The 13855-nt window shown below is 33.2% G+C and overlaps 1 protein-coding gene across 1 annotated transcript in view; it reads left to right on the plus strand.

The window, feature by feature from the left end:
• Positions 1-13855, plus strand: part of LOC108767712 (limbic system-associated membrane protein) — a 197433-nt gene that overhangs the window by 66159 nt on the left and 117419 nt on the right. Inside the window, exon 2 of the mRNA XM_018517712.1 lies at positions 11787-11861. The gene's annotated coding sequence lies outside the window, so the exon portion shown is untranslated. The remainder of the gene's footprint in view (positions 1-11786; positions 11862-13855) is intronic.

Consider the following 13855-nt stretch of genomic DNA (forward strand, 5'->3'; position numbering starts at 1 on the left):
GTGTGTGTGACTATTACTGATATATATATTAGATATGTATAAAATATTTCTAAAAATTTTTAAGTCAAATAATTAATAAGTAAAACGTTAACTAAAAGTATTACATAACAATTTTATTTTAAGTTATAAAACATTAGGAGAAAAAATGAAATATAAAAATCCAATCTCTCACGATTAATTATTCGTTAATAAATTATTTGGCACTCAATAAATATATATCAAATTACTTGTTTACAATTACATTAATATTAATTAAACACGAAAACATATTTATGCTGGTGAAGCTCTACACTTTGTACAACTGATAATTAAGTGAAAATGGAAAAACAATTGTATCTAACGAGAATTAAGTTAATTCTTCAGAGAATTATCGCATATATTAAACTTTATCCTTAATTAATCTTTTTAGTTAAAAATTATTTAATATTAAAAAACACAAATAAATAAATGAAACTTCATTAAAAATTGCTCCCATTATGTTAAAATTCGAGTCATACATACATTCCAAGAATATTTATAATCAAACAAAAATTCCAGTTTTGTATAAATAGGTCAATTAAGATTAAATTAATTACACTCTATATATTATATATGATATTTAATAACAAATAGGCACAGAAAAATATAGCAAAATATCTAAAAATATTGATTAAAACTTAAAATTATCTACTTTTATCAATTTTAAGAAGAAAGTTGAATTCTTGGTCGAATTTCATTCAATATAATAGAGTGTGGCAATAAAAAGAATGAAATGAAAATACTTAAAACAAGGCAACCATTACTAATATTTCCAAGCTTACCAATTACGATGTACTCGTTTTTCTTACTTAAGTCGAACAAGAGATACTGAAATACAAGACGCGGAAACGAATTTATATCCCTTCCAGAACTCCGCGTGGCACGGACCGAGTGGAGAAAAATAATTAACCCGCCGTTCTTCTCCCTCTTCTCCCTCTTCTCACTTCGAATCGAGTACCTCGTTGACAACAAAAATTATGGCCTGTGCCGCAAAGTAGCGTCGTCCTGTCTATGGGCTCTTTTCTTTTCTCGTTACCGTTCGATACGTACATCGCGTCACGTTCTAAGTTTTTGTTTCGTGCCGCACAGAGAAATTCCGCTTGTTCCGGCACGTTCCACTGCGCGTTCCAATCGTTCTTTATTAGGACGCACATATATAACGTCTATCCAACAATTCGATAAAAATAGCTTCGGTGGTTGCCCGCTATTCGCAGATCCGGTTAGAGAAATGCTTGCGAAACGGGGGCGGGAAGATCCTTTTCGGCCTATGAACTGTTTAAATACGATTGGAAATCACATTTTTAAATTGCACCTAAAAGGCGACACGGCCATTCTACCTCGAGAATCGAAAATTCATTTTGCGAACTGATCGTTCTATAGTTCTTCTCTCAGAATATTTACATGACTGCAATTCGCCCTCCTCGAATTTTTCTAACAATGCAAAGTAATATAGTAAAACGCATTGTGCTAAACTACTTAACAAAACGAACTACCTCTCTACCTTTCGCAAATAACTTTCCATATATTTCGCTTCGTAAGTTTTACGGTTATTGTTAATAACTGACGGCGTACATGCCGATGTAATATATTACGCGAATAACTGTATGCATTGCGAAGCAACATAACGAAGCATAATTAATATTGTTATTCGTTATCGAAGTAGCAACTGAGTTAATTAGAAGCGCAACGAACGTATTATTATACCATGCTATCATGATCGCAGTTTTGTATGCATAACGTTACACAAATGATTATTGCATTTAGATTCCTGAGTTTCCATAATTGCCGCAATCAGAACCTTCGATGCTATTGCGATCAAACAAAGCAAGAAACAGAGAAATATCCCTTCAATATTGATCAGTAACACATTGAAGATATTGATATCTTCCTAAAACAGCCAGTGTATTTCCTGTTTTATCTCTCTGGTATTTGTAGCGGGTTTAAAGAATCAATCATCCGAGACAGTTGTGACAGTTGTATAACTCAAAAATGGCGATTTTGCAGTTGCGATTTTGCAGTCGCGATTTTTTATTCCCGTTGCAGGATATATATTTCCTCCCGCGTGTCCCTACGAAGACAGACCGAAAATGTAGGTGTCCCTATAGATTACGTCACCGCTCGTGGTTGTTACGGGCAAGGGGCATTTTCCTATCTGTGCGCGTATGTAACTTTTCATACTCAAAGCGGCGGGCCGCGAAGCAAGATACGCGCGCGACCTGCAACCACCGCCGCTGTAAGAGCGCCGTGATTTTTTTTCCGTCGTGCCTCTTTCCCCAACCGTTTCGTGAGATAATGACGATCTATGGTGAAAACCCCTGCCTTCTCGTGGGTCGCAACGGTGCAACGCCGTATCAAGGCACAGTGCACAGTGCACACGCTACGCCGCACTGGGTCAGAACACGTCGGCGCGTGCTGCACACGTTGCTGAAAACACGTTGTTGATCTATCAGCAGCCGCTACAGGACTTGTGCACATTCGGATTTTCATTTTCTTTCTTTTTTCCTTTCTTTTTCATCAACCAGTTAACATGCGACGAAAATGACGACTGACTTGACCTAGCGAAATAACACTACGGCCCTGTTGTATTAAACGAGAAAATAGAACGGCAATGGGAGCATGTTGCACGTCGGATATACATCAGCGTAGTTGCATGGCAGTGATTATAGCTATTTCCCTCTGCCTCTTTACCTCTTGCGACCTGTAGTCACAAGGTTTTAACTCGGCGGAACGAAAATGTCCGATAATTAAAAAAAAAAAATCTACGCAATATGGAATTATTCAATCTAAAAGTAACTTTTACGCAAAGAGAATTTTTCGTTATATTTTTAACCGCAAAAAAATTCGTTACAAATTTTATCATGTTTGGTGATAAGCTTGGGGGGACAATTTAGCAACCTATCAAATATTATCTGTGTGATAGGAATTTTTGAAATATAGAAAAAATATTTTATAAATTACAAATAAAAGTATCGAGCAAATTACGAATTGTTTTAAGGCAAAATATTTGAAAATAATCGAAAATAACCGTTAATTAATAGGCATTGCCAATCACGTACTATGCTGCGTGTAAAAATTATTATATAATGGACGACTAATAATAATAAGTCAGATTGAAAGCATCATGTTGTATTCTAAAATGTGTACATATGAAATATTTTATGTTTATCTCTAATTGGCATTTTATTACATTTATTCCATTTAAAACAATACTTTATATTTAAATTAATGTATAAACTGTTTAATATTTTAATATTTTTAAATTATTGAAATTTTACTTTATATTTTAGTACAATTATAAATATTAACAAAACAAATTTAATTGTATAGTAGATATTAATAAATCAAAGCAAAAATCATGTAAAATTTTTTTAAATACCATGTATCACACTACCATGATTTTTATGATAAATTCTAAGAAAAAATTCTCTCTCTATACTAAAAAAATATCCTTCATCGACTATTTCCTTTTAATTAATCTATACTAAATCTATAACCACAATCTGACAATTACACTGATTAACGTATAATGTTAACTTAACAAGCTTATTTTTATATTATGATTTATAACTTTTTTGTTAAGTTTCCATCGCTTCTTTATTATTTATGCTTTGCTTTTGAAAACGTTTATACAACAACAAATAGAGATGCATATATTTCGAGTTAACAGTTTCCAGAGAATACAGCTAACAGAGAGATACGCTGAAACTTGCGACCAGGCTCAGAATAACGTAGTTATAATTTTAGCTTAGAATAACGTAATTATAATTTTGCCATAATAGGAGATTATTTATTAATAATGATAAAAATTGTTAATCGGTTAATCGGAAAGCAAAATAATGCGCTTAAAATAATATAAAATAAAAATCTTTAAAATATACCAAAATTAATATATTTAAAATATTTTTATTCATTTACTTTGCCATACAAAAATTCTAAGAGATAATTAAAATATTTTTTTTTAATGTAATGAGTTTTCATATACGCCTCATCGCGTTTTACAATTAAATGTCTTGTTATTAACTTAATGTATAGAAACGTCATTTGCAAGCTCTCAGAATTCTTATCCGTAATCATTTGCCTGAACTGATTGCTGCACAGAAAACATATTCAGTAAAATATGATCGGTAATTACGTGAACGAACGGAAGTTACGACAGCACAATCTTTCTCACGCGTGTATACAGTCGCGCTCTAATGCAATTCCCTCGTTATCCCGCGGGTCTCTCGCGTTCCGTTCAATTCCAACGGGTTTTTTCAAATCTCCGCTAAAGACATCGACTGAACTGGGATTGCGGCACGGACGTGGAAAAACAAATCGCGTTACGCTGATTATCTGCACCGAGTTCCGAAAGCCAGAGGGAATATCGAACAGCGATGCGAAAGGACGACGATATGTGAGACCAATGCGTGATATGCAGAAAGAGAAAAATATTTCAAAAGTCGCGAATGACGTGGAAGAAATTTGCTTCATCCTCGTCAAATGTCAAAGCTATTTTTAAAAGATGATTTTTAAATCATTGTCATTAAAGAAAAATGTCATTAAAGATTCAATCAAATATTCTACATTAGAAGATTTTATATATATTAAGGAGAAGAACAATTCAATAGCAGAAGAGCAATTCTACATTAGATAAAAAATTTTTATATATGTATGTAATTTCATACAAGATGGTAACTTAGCCTAATTTCACTTCAGAATGCTTTAAATCATTTATTCGTAAAATATATTTAAGTTGAACACGAATAGAATTTTTCAATCATTCTTACAATCAATTTTTGTAAAATTTTCAACTCGATGGATCAATTTCACTTGACTTAAGATAAAAGTTCTTTTTTTAGGTGATAGGTCGTCAAGGCTTCTTTCCACTAACTTCACCGCTTTCTAAGAATGTTGAAATGCTTACAGATCATTGGGTTTAACGCATTCCTCTTCATCGCTTCTAAAATAGAAATTTCAGTCATTTGGTATCGCGAGTCTCTTCTCGAATTGAATCGAAAGCAACGATTCAAGGTATTAAATTTGTTACAACCTTTTTCCAGTAGAAATTTATCACATTTCATTCAATAATTTCCGCATTATTGTAGAAGATTTACTCAAAGTTGAGAACGTTACACTTTATGAAAATAATGCGTTATTATTTCCATTACTTTTTTTGTAAAAAGAATTTGTTAACCCATTATATATATACTATTAATTTTAAAAGTAAGTAAAATATTACACTATTTTTTATTAAATATAAATATTACATTTAAATATAGAAACACAATCAATACTAAAAATTTAAAAATGCCTATTACGGTCGAAGTTGGATCTTCATTGCTTTAAATAATTCAATCTTGAATTACTAATATACACTATATATGTACTTGCATATATACCATATTGTAGTCTTTTCAAAAAATATTACCTCGGTCGGGACTTGAACCCGGATCTTTTGTATTCCGTACGAGCATTCTAATAGCCATTAGACCACCGAGGCCTATTACTAGAGTATTTTTAATTGCGTTTATAGTCCGGAAAAACAATTCGGCGCGCAGTTTGAAAAGACTACAAACTATAACATGGTATATATGTAGGTACATATATAGTGTATATTAGTAATTCAAGATTTAATTATTTAAAGCAATGAAGATCCAGCAGTTCTAATAGCCATTAGACCACCGAGGCTTATTACTAGAGTATTTTTAATTGCGTTTATAGTCCGGAAAAACAATTCGGCGCGCAGTTTGAAAAGACTACAACATGGTATATATGCAGGTACATATATAGTGTATATTAGTAATTCAAGATTTAATTATTTAAAGCAATGAAGATCCAGCTTCGACCGAAATAGGCATTTTTTAATTTCTAGTATTGATTGTGTTTCTCACATATGCGGTCTAAAATAAAGATTCTTAATATTGTTAAATATAGAAATTTATATATTGATAAATATTTTGTACGTTACGTCTTATTGTTAGACTGCATTTTGATAGTCACTACCATATACTGTATAAAAATCTGTAGTATGTAATGTGAACTACATACTACATGAATTTTCAGTATTAACGGTGAATATGGAAACGTACCCTTTAATAATGACATTATAATGTCATTATTAAAGAATGGATTCCCATATTCACTGAAAATTTATAATTTACATTACATATACATATAATACAGATTTTCAATATTGACAGTGATTATTAAAATACATATTAACAATAAGACATAATGCAAAGTATAAAATATTGTTCAATATTTAAATTTCTATATTTAAATTAAATATTTCCATCCAACCAAAAATAATATGATCTATCAATACTTTGAATGCCACGTCTCCCAATTCTAGGAAATGCATAACTTTCCGCAGAGGTTCTGTCTTCTATTTCTGGGAGACGATCTGAGGTGTATTTTTGTTATTCAACCAGAAGCGACCGTGGCTAAGGCTTCAGTAAAACTATCTTCGTCTTCAGGGATCAGAAGACGAAGATAGTTTTACCGTAGTTGCTTTTGATTGCATAACAAAAATGCATTCCTTATTTACTCCAACAGGAATAGTATTTTGGGCCCCGTCGGAAATACCTTCAAAAGACTTTTGGCACTCTTTATATTTACAATCTTTAATGCATTGTACCTTTGGCACTCAAAGTGTTATGCGTCGTTTAGAATACACGGAATAAGACGTAAGAATAAGAAATTGACTAATCACAACTGAATGTGAGAAGAATAATCGACCGCGATTGATCAATTTCTTACTTTTACTTCTTACTCCGTGTATTGTAGACGGGCCTTAAGATTTTGAATTCCGAGGTACAATGCATTAAAGATCGCATAAATATAAAGATAATAGGAAATTAAAGTAACGATAAAAATAACGATAACGGTAACGCCGTTACTTTCCAAACTTGCATGTATATACTTAATATTTTTTTAGACGCTTTTAATAATAAATATAATAGACGACAGAAGAGAAAAATATTCTATCTTTCATATATTTTCGAAGAGATCATAATCATACATTTTTTAATATCTAAGTGCAAACAATTTATACATATTTTGCTATTACATTTGTTGACGTACAACAGAGTACATATTCGCAATATTACGCGATGTAATATATCAGCATAAAGTTACATTCCGTGAGATCTAGAGAACTACAGTCAACTAGGTTATTCAATGAGACGAAGAATACTACACAAGGTTAAAGGAAAGTACGACCACTATGGAAGATATTTCCAAATCAGTGATCTGAAGATTACATGGCCGGTAAGCAGAACGGTTCTGACTTCTAAAAACTATCGTCAAAGCAAGCAGGTACCAAAGCCTCTTCTGACCAGTGGACTGTGCATTCGGCACGACTCGACTGTTCGCGAATCGATTCAGCCGTTTCTGCCTATCTCGCTGTCTTCGTTTATCTTGTCCACTCTTCTATTTACGCTATCGTTTACTTTGTGCCAAACAAAACAACCATGAGCAAGCGAAAGAGCAAGCTCGCTTATTTTTCATGCCGCGCAATTCGGTATTCGGATGTTCCTCTATTCCGATTTCCCGTTTGCTTTGCACCCCGGAAAACTAATATTGCTTTTTGTTGTACACTATATTCGTGTCACACACACTAATGGCAGATAAAGAAGATTAAGCATGACATTGCAAATATATCAGAATCTTTATTGTACAATTTTTATCTGTGTGCCTCGGGAGACATAAAATATTCGATATCTATGTTGAAAACGAAATGTTTTAATAACAACGACATCAAAAAAAAATTCAAAAACCCAGAAGTAATAACTCAACAAACGATGGTAGTTATATCAATTTCGAAAGATATCTTTTATCTTTTAAATGTGTGGGTTTTAGAGAAAATTTATCGAATATTTGACATAACGTTCAACTCAACGATTTGCCTTCATTTAATCGATCAAGTAAACCTAGTCCGTCGTTGATTTAATACCGTTCTTTTTTTGTGCTCATCGAACATTGTTTTTTAACGAATTTTAAATTTCAGTTTTAGTTTATTTTCCATTTGACTGAACAAAGTCACGTGAATAGCAGAACATATTCTGCGATTTTCCTTTTCTTTACTTCCTACATATTCTTTGCATATTTTTCATTCTTCGTATACTTCTGCTTTTTGGCTTTTCATATCTTCTTTACATCATATGTATAATAAGAAAAAGCATAACTCTTTTTATACTTGCTCGAAGATAGTACTGAGAAAGAGAGAGATATCCTATATTATTTGTTAAATTATGTATAGAATCGTATATTGAAAAAAGAAATATAATGTAAAAAAAAAGAATTGTGCTATAAAAAAAACATCAAAATTGTCAATAAAAAAAATTGAAAGTATTGAATACTCATATATGACATACATATTTGAAAAAGCTGTGCTTTATAGAAAATATAATATGCACGGCAGTGAGCCAAGGCAGCCAAGCATGTCGCAGTATCATTCTCAAGCTGCTCACTCCTCGCCAATCAGCCCACTCCCGTTTCATGGATGCGAGAAAATAATAAAAGGAAATGAAACTGGCTATGTGAGACGGCGAGAGAAATGAAAAATAGTTTGCCAAAGGGAAAGTGGGTCACGGTCTCACGTAAATCAATGAGAATGGAATTTGTCCGAAACAATAAGCGCAATACATGATTTAATTAAAATCCATATATATAAATTTCCTCTATGTTTTGAAAAAAAAAACTTCTGAAAAAAAAGATCTCGTAGTTGTTTCATATTCGCAAACTGCGATATGATATTGTAGATCTTGTTTGTACGATTAAACGAAAATACTTTGTAAACAGGAAAATAACTATCGATTTAAGGGGATGCTGGAGTGACGGTCGAAGGTAATCAAAGTCGATAGTACAGACTTTTTTACATTCCAAATTCGATAATAGTGACATCTTTCATTCATTTCTTATACTTATCTATATCGTTGTGTCTCGCACAAACGCATTCATCTGTCCTTATCTGACGTATTGCAACGCCATCTCTTAAAAAGAGATCAACTAAAATACTGCACGGTTTCATGGCTTCACGTCAATTTTATTCGTAGTATACGAACGAAATTTTTGGCGACTCTTTTCTCTTGTACCAAAGCCCCTACATCGTTTCTAAAAGCATAGGATTGTTCTTCAAGGTTTTCTGTAGACTGCTGGCTACTTATTTTAAACGGGTAAAATCTGAAACTCTTATATGCAGCACATATTGTGACGAGTTGACTGTAGGAGCCGGTGACAAAACTACAATTTTTAATTTTCTTTCATTTTTCGCATTACATTGTAGCTGGCAGCCTGTGTTGTTGTCGATACTTTGATTGTGAAGAAGGACTTTTCAATCCATAAACAATTAAGAGAAAAGAGTCTTTAAAAATTGATGGTAAAACAGGACACTCCAGCATCCCCTTAATAACTTTGAGAAAAAATTTACCTTCTGTCTGGCAATAATTTCATAATAGTAAATTATAATTATTGATTAATAAAAAATATATGAGTAAAATACAGTACAATACATATATTTGAAAAATAATGTCATCTTTGAAATAAAATCGAATAAACGCAACAAAGGGACATTTTATTCCCTTGTTAAAGTTTCTACTATAAAGTACATGCATTTAAATCATACTAAAGCAGACGGGCAATCCAAGCAGAGCAAGGATTATCTTCGCAAGAACATCCAATAACTTTGTGAAAAGTCTAATTCTTTTATCCTGCGATTTTAAAGCTTCCAGACAAATGCTCCAATTTATTGGTATTAAAGAAGATAATAAGAGGATTGTTATATGTAAAAAATCGATCACATTACGATAAAGATTGATGTTAACTACGTATGTCTTTTATAAATCATGAAATCGAGACTTTACAGATTATTGAATTACAGATTTAACAAAATATAGGGTAAGTCGGGGGAAGATGTCATGTTGGGTAAGATGCCATTTGTTAATATTTTCCATATTTATCCTTAGATAGCATTAGTGGCGCGCTCGGTTTGTAAGCCAGCGACGATATGACACTCGCCGTTCGTGTTTATTTTCAAAGATTGTGAATTTATCGAGGTAAATTGAAAAAGTACTGTTCTGTTAACATTTTATACAAAATTTAGAATTCATATTAATCTTTTTTAAACTTTATTTCACAAATACGTAGTAGATTACATTGAAGTTTATTGTCAAGAGAATTTTTTAACCTCTTATATGATTTTTGATAGCATATGTTTTTAATATAGAAATTTCTGATAATATTTTTTCTAGTCGTGTTGGGGTAAGATGCCATTTGTTAATACTTTCCATGTTTATCCTTAAATAGCATTAGTGGCGCGTTCGGTTTGTTTATTTATAAGCCAGCGACGATATGACGCTCGCTGTTCGTGTTTATTTTCAAAAATTATTAATTTAAAGAAAAAAATAATTCTTTATTTTTGGAATATTGTTAAGAAGAATAGCTGTTGATAAAAATTTTTATTCTTACAGATCATACAGTATGTTTTATTTAGTTGCGATGTCAGGGCATCTTACCCCAAGTCTGGTGGCATCTTACCCAATAGATTGGATAAGATGCCACTTTATAAGGTTTTTATTTTTTTACTGCGACGTAAAATTCTTATGAGATACATGTATGTAACTAAACCATAATAAATAAAACTTTTCATTGATTCTATATTCTTTTATGTATCGATAACGGTTAAAAATATATCGCGATCCAAAGTTAACTATGGCATCTTCACCCGACTTATCCTATATAGTGTAAACATCTAATGTCTTCTCCAATAATTACGGTAATGCGGTAATTAAAATACCACGTCAGAATTATTGCAATCCCATGTGAAATACGACAATGCCAGGCGCGCGTTGATCTATTCACATACGTGACATCATGACAATGAAATTAATGATGATTATGATACACGGGCAAATCCACCGTCCTTCGGTGAATCCATCTATGTAACACTCTGCAAGAGTACCACGGCTACTCAACCCGCGCTCTCTAAAAGTGGTCCATCAGAGAGTGCTGCAATAAGTTTACTCTTCTCCGTCAACATGGCAGGTTAAAGTTCACGGAAGCTAGATGGGTGCTGCTGAAAACGGGGCTTTCGGCTTAACACAGTTGCCTATCAAGTACGGCGCGCAGCTGTTTTAACGACCCATCACTGTACGCCAATCTTGCTTTAAAATTAGCAAATATTTTGTTAGCATTACGGCGAATCGAAAGACACCGTCAATGTCAATAATATTTGTCGTAAAAAAGATAATGGCATTTACTAATATCCACAAAATTAGACTTGAGAAAACAATTACGACTTATTATAACATTAATTCAATGAATAATATGAAGAGCATTATGGTACGGTAAATTACTTAAAAAATAATCTTACAACTCCCTAGATGATTCAACTTGACGGGACCTCTCGTCGTGATGTCAGACGTGTCATCCTACGAGATATCCTAACTCCGGCAAGATATATCGAGCGGTCTGTAGATATACATAGCCATATCATATATATATGCAGCTACATCGACGCAAGGGGAATACACGCAGCTTTCACCTGCCAATAATTTTTGCTGGAAGGATCTTGAAAGTTTGTACGGACGTTGATTTATATCGAACGAAATTCTTCTCTCCGGTTCTTCTCTCCAGCGAATTAACGGCTGGATATAAATAGATTTACAGTGTAGCCTCTTTTTGCGTTTGGCAAACGTCAAATATATAATTACATATCTCTACTTGATATATTAATTTTTCTACGTTTCCGTACAGCTTTGGGGCTAATTGTCGATGCTTTGTTGTTGCAGTTTAATGGAATGAAGTACATCTCGCCACGTACCGTTGAGGGACATCCTAGAAAGTTCCACAGTGTCCAGTATGCAGTGAGTAAAGCGTAAAATATTCGATTTCCACTCGGCTTTACCTGCAGAGACACGCTGCGACATTTACGCATCGTAAATTGTCTGAAGTATTTCGAGGCTGCTAATGCGTGTATGTGCGAATGGCCGGATGAATACAGATGCGTGTCTACGTGATCGAAATTTCGTACACCGGTTTATGCTCGATAATCAATGCGAAAGCGACTAATCAGTTACCACCCGCACACGACGTGCAAATTGTCGTTTGGAGTGACGTAAATTGCTATAGCCGTGGAAACGCCGAATAAAAATGTGTCGTACGAACGGCGGGATAATAAAGAAGGGCGCGCGACATAATAAAGTTACGTCGACAAATCTTGTTAAAATTCATGATGCGGAATTAGCACATTATGACTTGCAAATTTGCAAAATGCGAGCACCGAAAATAAATACGGCAGTATGTCCACTATTACGGTTTCTCGAACGAGTGCGTAATCTTCCCTCATGCGATTAATGTTCAAATATACGTCTTTCGCAAATCAAGATAAACGGATGAATGATCATTCGCAATTAACAAACACTCCCTCCCAAGTAAACTAAAAGTCAACTGTAGCGAGCTTTCGCTCGTTATTATACTAATTGTTGATTTTATGAACAGGTTTAAGTACTCGCAACGTTAATGTATACGCAACGGAAATGTTTATGCGTACCCAAAACACGTGCATACATAAATATGTACGAGAGGTTTCGTAAACATTTCGTTTGCGTATTTATACATCGCCAGTGGTTCGTGGACGACGCTTGATTGATTACACCTGAGCCTGCTGCTAATTACTCAACGTAACATTTCGATTACCGCACACAATGGTTAACTACATAGATGTTTCAACTGATTAATATCAGTGTACTTAGATTAATGCGCAGCAAGAACGACAAAAATAATAACACGGGAGGCTAAGTATTATTAATTACTCTGAGATAATTGCGTGTTTATTTTTGCTATTTTAATATCATCGGTCGTACAGGACATTTGCATATCTACGCTAATGCGTCGTAATCAATAATACTACAAGTAATCATAATATCATGGAACGATATATTCTTTGTGGAATTGTGCAATTAAGAAACCTCTCTGCGATGCGGCCATAAAGACCGATTACGCTAATTGTTGGTCGTATTAATGTACGTGTATTCTCCTGTATTCTCTACCTATAGTGTAATATATATATATATATATACATATATATATATATATGTACATAGTACATCCAGCAACTCTATCTAGATATATACTCACACGTGTGCAATGCAACTCTATCGGCATTACCTGCGGACATCAATAATTTTCACGTTACTATAGTATTGTATTTAAATAATTAATAAACGAACTCTGCACGGAAAAAAAAGATTTGCTAAAACAGCTAAAAACTTCATTGATTTAGCAAATCTACAGCCGTAATATAGGAACAGCCAGTTTTCTATGTTAAAGTAGCAAAGTTATGTAGCTGAATTAAATTAAAGATTGAAAAAATGAATCTATTATAAAAGTCAACATTTGTAACAAAACATGCTAACTAAGATAGCGCATACTTTTGTTGCTATAATGAAAAAATTTATTACATTAGCAATCTTTATTGTAGCAAAGAATTAGTTGCTCTAACAATTCAAGTTAATTAAGACAACAAATTTTGATAAATACATGGTTTTTATTTTAATACAATAAAAAATGTAATTCTTGAATTATTGAATAATACAACAATAAACGTATATACAATTTTTATTTAAAGTGTTACTTAAACGTATTAAGCTGGATCTTTATAGTACGCAGAATGCGGTTGCAAGGTCAGAACCTAATCTAACCTAATTATACGTCACATATAGACTCTGGACATAAACACAGGACGTACTGAGGTTAAATTTTCACGTTCTGCGTTCTGCGTCTTACGGCCGAAAATATGTTACGCAAGTCACACTATGTCTATAATTTTGCAACTTGAGACCCGCGTTCAACATGCTAT

The sequence above is a fragment of the Trachymyrmex cornetzi genome, unplaced genomic scaffold, assembly GCF_001594075.2.
Source record: "Trachymyrmex cornetzi isolate Tcor2-1 unplaced genomic scaffold, Tcor1.1 scaffold719, whole genome shotgun sequence".
NCBI lineage: Eukaryota > Metazoa > Arthropoda > Insecta > Hymenoptera > Formicidae > Trachymyrmex > Trachymyrmex cornetzi.